Source organism: Anopheles moucheti, assembly GCF_943734755.1.
Source record: "Anopheles moucheti chromosome X unlocalized genomic scaffold, idAnoMoucSN_F20_07 X_unloc_8, whole genome shotgun sequence".
Classification (NCBI taxonomy): Eukaryota; Metazoa; Arthropoda; class Insecta; order Diptera; family Culicidae; genus Anopheles; species Anopheles moucheti.
In genome coordinates this window covers 370,001-377,500 of record NW_026453592.1, presented here as the reverse complement: position 1 = coordinate 377,500, position 7,500 = coordinate 370,001, and the positions used below count along the sequence as shown (strand labels likewise).

The 7,500-nt window shown below is 59.9% G+C and overlaps 1 protein-coding gene across 1 annotated transcript in view; it reads right to left on the bottom strand.

The window, feature by feature from the left end:
- The window catches only part of LOC128309014 (adenylate cyclase, terminal-differentiation specific-like), a gene marked incomplete at its 3' end in the record, with an annotated part of 135,086 nt that overhangs the window by 106,177 nt on the left and 21,409 nt on the right, over window positions 1–7,500 (bottom strand). The window lies entirely within an intron of this gene.

The following is a 7,500-nucleotide window of genomic DNA, read 5'->3' as shown; positions in this document are numbered from 1 at the left end:
AGCGAGGAAAAAACTTCCGGACGAATCACCCCCCTGCTGGAGCGCTAGCGCTCCCGGAGGGGCACTCCCGGACGAAATTTCACCGCTCTTTACGTGTGTGTGAGATTTGTGTGTGTGTGACATATTCGGCCCAATACCATCGTGTGGGGTGTCTAACGACGCGTCTCGGAAAGAGGAGTGGGGGAAACGCGGTTTCCCCCCCCTAGCACCACCCACCCGCCGCCCAGCCCCGGAAAACCCCCGCGAAAAGTGGTTTTCCGCGATTTTCCCGGCCAAGGAGCGGAGGTAGAGCTCCCGGGTGTTTGGAAGAAAGTTGCGGGGTGAATTTTCACATCGAAAACCATCGCCGGAAAAGCGATTTTCGCAACATCCAGAGAGATACGGGCGGAAAAGCGTTTTTCCGAAGAAGAAAATTTTCGCCCTGATACCGTCGTGCGGGGTATCAAACGACGAGTTTTCAAGAGAGGAGTCGGGAAAATACCCCCCCACTACCATACCACCCACTCCCACCCCCCTAGGGCGGAAAAACCACCCAGGAAGCGGTTTTTGGCGATTTTCCCGGCCAAGGAGCGGAGGTAGAGCTCCCGGGTGTTTGGAAGAAAGTTGCGGGGTGAATTATTACTTCCAAAACCGTCGCCGGAAAAGCGATTTTCGCAACATCCAGAGAGATACGGGCGGAAAAGCGTTTTTCCGAAGAAGAAAATTTTCGCCCTGATACCGTCGTGCGGGGTATCAAACGACGAGTTTTCAAGAGGGGAGTCGGGAAAACCCCATCCCACCACCATACCACCCACCCCCACCCCCCTAGAGCGGAAAAACCACCCAGGAAGCGGTTTTTCGCGATTTTTCCGAGGAAAACTTCATCGCCACCCCGGCAAGTGGGGTATCAGAAGAAGCGGCTCGGCGGGACGAGTCCATCGCGCAACCCCCCGTTCTTCTACCATCTTCCCTCACCTCGCCCGGGCGGAAAAACCTCTCCGTCGATCCTCGTGGCAGTCCGCTGCTGGCGTCCCTCCTTGAGGGGGAGTAAAACCAGCTTAAAGCGCGGAATCTTCCTTCCTTTTGGCGATGATGTCCACCAGTAGGAACCTACGATCACGGTCGGGATCGACCGATAGCCGAGCACCGGTGGGCTCGAAACCGGTAGTGATGCTCAGCAGAGTGCCGGAAGGGCAGACCGCAGCCACGAGCGGTGTTGCTCGCACGAGTGGCGTTGGCACGGCCACGGCTGCGAAAGGAGCCACGATGGAGAGGCTCATCGAGCGTCTGGAGGACGAGCTATCCCTCCTCCGTGTTCAGCTGACGGAGCAAGCTGAGCAATACCGGAAAGACCTCGCGGCGATGCAGGAGTGCCATCGCCAGGAGGTGCTCCATCTGCGAGAGGAGAACCGTAAGGAGCGGGAGATGGTCTCTGGGCTTCTTACGCAACTGGTTGTTGCGCAGTCGCAGCAGCAACAGCAGCAGCAGCAGCAGCAGCAGCTGGCACAACAGCGAGAGGGTGCGGTGACGGCTACGGTGGTGCCGTCTCCGGACCAGGAAGGCGGCTCCTGGGCCGAGGTGGTGCGCCGTAAGCCGGCACGCCAGCAGCCGGCTCAGCAGCATCAGCAGCAGTGGCCGCAGCTCCCGCAACGGCAGCAGCCGCAGCGGCAACAGCAGCAACGTCCGCAGCAACATCAGAGCGGACAGCGTTCGGCTGGGCAGCCCCAGCAACAACAACAACAGTGGCATTTGCAGGGCCAGTTGCTGCGAAAGCAGAGTAAGCAGCAGCCACGCACGATGCCAGCTGCAGTGAAGAAGTCGCGGAAGCGGCCCGACACCATCGAGGTGATGCCAGCGGAGGGCGTCAGCTACCTCGACATGTATAGGGCGATTCGTACGAGCTCGCATCTCGACGGCATGCAGGAGAAGATCGGCGTCGGCAAGCGAACGCCGAAAGACACCTTGCGGCTGCCGCTGAGCCGTGATGCCGACAGCGCCGAGCTGTGCCAGCGTATCCGGCAAGCCATCGGAGACAAGGGTGCGGCGACCGTGCGTACGGAGATGTCGATGGTGATTATAACAAACATCGACTCCTTGGCGAGCGAGGACCAGCTGCGTCGGGCGGTGTTGACGGCTCTCGGCAAGGAGCATTCCGAGGCCACCTTCGACATGTGGGAGCGGCGAGACGGCACGAAGCGTGCTCGCGTTCGTCTGCCCCGGTCGGATGCGGAGCATCTGGCTGGGAAGCGCCTGCTCCTAGGACACACCTCCTGTTGGGTGTGGGAGGTCCCGAAAGCGTCGCTGGAGGAGAAGCGGTGCTTCCGATGTTTGGAGCGCGGCCACTTCGCCGGGCAGTGCTCGGGAGAGGACCGCAGCAAAGCGTGTATCCGGTGTGGCGCGGAAGGCCACAAGGCAGCGAGCTGCACTGGCGAGGCTCGCTGTTTGAAGTGTGGCGGCCCGCACTCGATTGCCGCAGCTTCGTGCAAAGCTGCAGCCACACGATGATGATAGAAGTGCTCCAGATAAATATCGGTAAGAGCAGGAGCGCTCAGGATCTTGCGCTCCAGCGGATGAGGGAGGAGGGAGCAGACGTGATGCTCATCACGGAGCTCTATGCTGTGCCGGCCAACAATGGGAACTGGGCATCCGACGACGCACTGAAGGCCGCGATCGTCACCAGTGGCCAACGGTTTCCCATACAGCGGGTGAGGAGCGTGCAGCATCCGGGCATCGTAGCTGCCGAGGTGGCGGGCATCGTTGTCATCTGCTGCTATATTCCGCCATCGATCGGCCTCCCGGAGTTCGAGCAGCAGATGGACCGGCTGGAGGTACTTGCGCGAGGCCACCCTTGCGTGCTGATAGCTGGCGACTTCAACGCGTGGCATGGGGCCTGGGGGAGCGAGCGGGCCAACCTTAAGGGTGAGGCGCTCCTTCAGACGGTTACCAGCCTAGGATTGGAGGTCCTCAACCGCGGCACGGAGCCGACATTCCTGGGGAACGGTGTGGCTCGGCCCAGCAGAGTGGACGTCGCCTTCGCGAGTCCAACGCTCTGCCGATCGGATGGAGCAGCGGAGGACATCAGCTCCTGGCGGACGCTAGACCGCTACTCCTATAGCGACCACCGCTATATTCGGTTTGCGGTCGGGCAACAGCATCGTGCAGGTCAGCGGCCCGGACGGGGCATTCATCAGCAGGAAGGTGTCGAAGTACGGGAGGCGGGTACTCGCTGGCGAACTCGCCAGTTTTGCCCCCGTACTTTCGAGCTGGCACTTGAGGCGACCCGTTTTGCCGATCGGGTGACCGATGCGGCAAGCCTGGGGATGGTGCTTACGGAGGCCTGCGACGCTACCATGGCGAGGATTGGGCAGTCGCAGCAGCAGAGGAGGAACTGCAACACATATTGGTGGACTCCGGATATCGAGGAGCTGACCGAGCGCTGCCGGTTGGCTCGGGAGCGACAGTCATTGGCCCTCGACGAGACGTCCGCCGAACTGGCTTCAGAGGAACATCAGGAGGCGCGTGCTGCCTTAAGGGTGGCAATTAAGGCCAGCAAGCAGCGCCAGTTCGATGAGTGGCTGCAGGCCCTGGCTGCAGATGAGACGGGACAGTGGTTCCGGCAAGTGCTTCTTCGGTTTCGGGGCAGCTGGACGGCGCGTGAACGCGATCCAGCGGTGTTGCAGCGGATCGTCGAGGAGCTGTTTCCGGAGCATCCCCCGGTCGAGTGGCCGGACGTCACGCCTTCGGAAGGGGACACTCCGGTCCGTCCGATCAGCTGCGCGGAGCTCCAGGCGATAGCGAGCGAGCTGCATCCGCGGAAGGCGCCTGGCCTCGATGGAGTACCGAACGCTGCGGTAACGGCTGCCATCCGGAAGTATCCGGAGCCATTCGCTGGTGTCTACCAGCGCTGCTTGGACACCGGCGAAATACCACGCGAATGGAAAAGGCAGAAGCTGGTGCTGTTGCCTAAGCCGGGTAAGCCGCCGGGCGAAGCCTCGTCCTGCCGCCCGATCTGCTTGATCGACAACCCGGCGAAGGTCTTCGAGAGGACTACGCTGGACAGACTCAACGAGCACCTGGAGGATCCGGAGGCACCTCGGCTGGCCGAGAACCAGTTCGGTTTCCGGAAGCAGCGGAGCACCCTGCAGGCGATCCAGCTGGTGGTGGAAGCAGGCGAGCGCGCGATGTCCTACGGACGGACTAACAACCGGGATAAGCGCTGTCTGCTGGTTGTGGCGTTGGACGTCAGAAACGCCTTTAACACCGCCAGCTGGCAGGCGATAGCGATGGCCCTGCGTGAGAAGGAGGTTCCAGCGCAGCTGCAACTCCTGCTCCGCGACTATTTCACCGACAGGGAGCTGGTGTATGACACCCATGACGGCCCGGTGTCACGTCGGGTGACGGCAGGCGTTCCACAGGGGTCAATCCTTGGCCCGACTCTGTGGAACGTTATGTACGACGGCGTTCTGCGGATCCAGCTCCCTGAAGGGGCCACCATCGTCGGCTTTGCCGATGACATCGCCATCCTGGCCGAGGGCTGCACACCCGAGGAGTCGGCGTCCGTTGCGGAGGCTGCGATTGAGGCGGTGATGGGGTGGCTTGAGGCACGGCACCTCAGTCTCGCCCCCCACAAAACCGAGGTGGTACTGATATCGAGTCTGCGTCGAGGACGTTTGGAAATTCCTGTGCGCGTCGGCGAAGTGGTCTGCACGTCAAAGCGATCGATACGCTACCTGGGGGTACAACTCCACGAGAAACTCTCGTGGAAACCGCACGTGGAAGCGGCCGCGGACAAGGCCCTCCGTGCGGTGGCGGCGGTTACCTCGGTGATGAGGAACCACAGCGGCCCCCAGGTGGCCAAGCGGCGGTTGCTGGCAGGAGTCGCTGAGTCGGTGATCCGGTACGCCTCGCCCATCTGGGCTAAGGCGACAGACATGCAGTGGTGCCGAAGACGACTGGCCCAGGTCCAGAAGCCACTGGCACGTGGGGTATCGAGTTCGTTCCGCTCGGTATCCTACGAGGTGTCAGTGGTGATGGCTGGTTTGGTGCCGTACTGGCTGGTCGTCAACGAGGACGCAAGGTGCCATAGCAGGCTGCTGGTCGAGCCTGGCGCCAGCAGGAAGGAGGTACGAGCGGCGGAGCGAGCAGCCACGATGATGCAATGGCAGGACGCCTGGGACCGTGCGGCGGCAACACCATCGGCCAGCCGCTATCAGACGTGGGCACACAGTCTGATTCCCGACCTGCACCGGTGGACGGGACGAAAGCACGGGAAGGTGGACTTCCACCTTTCGCAGGTGCTCTCCGGACACGGATTCTTCCGGGAGTACCTGCACGTCTGCGGCTTCGCTTCGTCTCCGGAGTGTCCACGGTGCGTGGGGTCGGTCGAGTCGGTGGCCCACGTCTTGTTCGAGTGCCCCGTGTTTGAGGAGATCCGACGTGAGCTGCTGGGCTGGGGGACACCCGAGTCGGTCCAGCTTAACAACATCGCAGAGAAGCTGCTGGAGAGTGCGGAGTGGTGGGACCGCATTCAGAAAGCAGCAAAGACCATCACCACAGTGCTTCAACAGCTGTGGCGCGATGAGGAAGCGCTCACCAATGGTCGAACGGAAGCGGCTTTCGCCGAGGACGAGGAAGTGGTCCTCGAAAGTGTGGCCGCACTCTTCGGTGAGGAGATGGACGACGTCATCATCGAAGACATCACGCGGCGCGTGAACGAGGCGCGAGCAGTGCGTCAGCGATCTGCCCGCAACCGACGGCTTCGCGGCAGAGCGGAGGATCGGGCGCGAGTGCGACTGGCTGCGGACGTCGCAGCAGCACTGGCCGCCCGAGATGACGAGATACTGCGGACGGCAGTAGAGGCGGAGCGAGCGGGCCTAGCTCCTCCTCCCATACCTAGGCGTAGCAGAGGGGGACCACCTTCCCCTGAAACGGTTAGAATTCGCCATGAGCGGCGTCTATTCATGCAGCGCGCATGGCGAGCTCGGGTCCAGGCTGAGGGACCCTCGACGACGCGCCGCCGTCGGACCGCGCCTACGGAGGCGGACCTGATAAGGTCTCGGCGGAACAGACGCGAAAACGAAAGGCGCCGTCGTGCTTTGGCTGCAGGCCGACGATGGACACCCGCGGAGGAGGCTGCCGCCAGCGAGGCGGAATGGTCAGATCGATAGATGTCGGGTTGACTTCTTGAGATCTCCGAGAGGGGAAGAAAGAGAGAGTCACGTGGACTCAGTATGTGTACGCCTTTAAAATGCGGATTAAGATACGGAAAATTGAATAAATAAATCGCGAAGAGATATCCGAAAGGGTTCGCAACGACGTAGGACAAAATCCCTGGCGGGCGACGTCCTACGTCAAGAGGGTAGGTTTATAAGGTATTTTTGTACAATAAAACCTGCATTTCTTAAAAAAAAAAAAAAAACGAAGTGGAGCTTGCGGCTTAATTTGACTCAACACGGGAAAATTTACCAGGTCCGAACTTATCGAGGTAAGACAGATTGAGAGCTCTTTCTCAAATTTAAGGGTAGTGGTGCATGGCCGTTCTTAGTTCGTGGAATGATTTGTCTGGTTAATTCCGATAACGAACGCGACTCAAACAAGCTAACTAGAACGCTGTCAGCAGTGCACCTCCGGGCGCACCTGACGTCAAGGCCGGCGGCCCCTTCACGGGCGGTCGTCGGCCACGTTTGCCCTGCTTAGCGGGACAACTTGTGTTTAGCAAGGTGAGAATGAGCGATAACAGGTCCGTGATGCCCTTAGATGTTCTGGGCTGCACGCGTGCTACAATGTGAGCAGCAGCGTGTTCTCGCCAATTGGCGCCCCCATTCCGAGAGGAACGGGAAATCACCCAAATGCTCATTTAGTTGGGATTGGGGACTGCAACGGTCCCCATGAACCTGGAATTTCTAGTAAGTGCTAGTCATTAGCTAGCGCTGATTACGTCCCTGCCCTTTGTACACACCGCCCGTCGCTACTACCGATGGATTATTTAGTGAGGTCTCTGGAGGCACACCTTCCGCGGTTCCTTCGTGAGCTGCAGCTGGCATGGCCGAAGTTGACCGAACTTGATGATTTAGAGGAAGTAAAAGTCGTAACAAGGTTTCCGTAGGTGAACCTGCGGAAGGATCATTACCGATCAATACATATATGTTGTTGTGTGAGTTGTTTAGAGAGATAGAGAAACACGGTATCAGCAGAACAAACTGCTATGTTACCTTTTGGGGGCCGCGCACGCCAATTAGACCCGCGAGAGAGGTGTGTCTATACTACGATATTGAGCGTGCGCGACCGTAGGCCAGTGGCCTTCGTACCTGTGCGCACACTCCCAATGGCAGCCATCGAACGCGTAAAGTGTGTGACACATGGGCGAAGGTAAAGACCCACTAGAACATATTTAAACACTGGCCTCGAGCGAGAGAGAACCTAATCAAGAGAACGAAAGTTGTGCAAGATCGCGCCGATGCCGCCCACATCGCGCGTCGATCAATGGGAAGGAAGACCAATGGTCATCCTTGTCCACCCTGG